Source organism: Pteropus vampyrus, unplaced genomic scaffold (assembly GCF_000151845.1).
Source record: "Pteropus vampyrus isolate Shadow unplaced genomic scaffold, Pvam_2.0 Scaffold661, whole genome shotgun sequence".
Classification (NCBI taxonomy): domain Eukaryota; kingdom Metazoa; phylum Chordata; class Mammalia; order Chiroptera; family Pteropodidae; genus Pteropus; species Pteropus vampyrus.
In genome coordinates this window covers 13,910-15,319 of record NW_011889442.1, presented here as the reverse complement: position 1 = coordinate 15,319, position 1,410 = coordinate 13,910, and positions in this window count along the sequence as shown.

Here is a 1,410-nt window from a genome sequence, read left to right as displayed (position 1 = left end):
ACATGATGTCTGGCACTGCCAGTGCTACAAGATTAGGAACATATTTATGAATTATATTTAGGGTTCATACTGACCTTTGACCTTTGCATAGTAGAGAATCATGTTTAAATCACATGAAAGAGTATAAGTAACAAGAAATGATGGGAATGCGTACATGTAAACAATATTAAAAGTCAGTGGTCATCCCGTGAGAAGCTATCCCCTACTTAACATTTTAAAGCAAATTTGTCATTGAAATACAAACAAAATTTGAAAAACTTTAGAACTAAGAAATGTTACAGGAGAGTTGGAAAAATCTAAGTAAGCCCTCACCCAAAATGACCACGGTCACTTCTAAATAAAAGTGGAAAATATCTCCAGTACCCTGCAACTGGCACAATGGTCATATGAGTGGTCTGGCACTCCGGGTAATCTCCGGGCGTGGGGACAGGGCAGCGGCATTTTCTTCCCCATGGAACATATTCCCAGTGTGTCCAAATTGATTTCTCCCCGCCCGTCAATGTGTGCTCCTGAAACCCTCAGGCTCCACATGCTTGTCATTCATCGGTGCTGATGCTTTTGTATTTCTACAGCACCTCTCACTTCATTTTTTACTATAATGGAGACTATTTCCTTTGTGACTCATCAGCTACCCCTTCAATAAAGCTTTGAACAAGGCTGCCTGAGGACGCATTTCATTTTTTAAAATTTTTTTAATTGAAGAAATGATTTCAATTTTTTCCCCGTCTTCCTCCCCCCTCCCCCATCCCCTCTGGTAACCACTAGTCTATTATCCATGTCCATGGGTCTCTGTTTCTCCTATTCATTTATTGCTTTTAGCTTTATATCCCTCATATATAAGTGATATCATGTGATTTTCAACGTTTTCTGTCTGGCTTATTTTGCTTAGCATGATTATTTCAAGGTCCATCCATGTCGCAAATGGCGGTATTTCACCTCTTCTTATGGCTGAGTAATATTCCATTGTATGTATGTACCACAGCTTCTTTAGCCAATCATCCCTCGCAGGACACTTCCGTCACTTACATGTACTAGCCACTGTGAATAATGCCACTATAAACGTCAGTGTATAAATATATTTTTGGACATGGGTTTTCAAGGCTTTGGGATAAATGCCCAGTAGAGGGATCGCTGGATCATGTGGCAGATCAATTCTTAGTTTTTTTGAGGAACCTCCATACTGTTTTCCATAGGTGTTATACCAATTTGCAGTCCCACCAGCAATGTATGAGGATTCCTATTTCTCCGCGTCTTCTCCAACATTTGTTATTACTTGCCCCGTTGATCAAGCCATTCTGACAGGTGCCAGATGGTATCTCATTTTGGTTATGATTTGCATTTCCCTAATAGCTAGCGATGTTGCGTATCTTTTCATATATTTGTTGGCCATTTGTATGTCCTCTAGGGAGA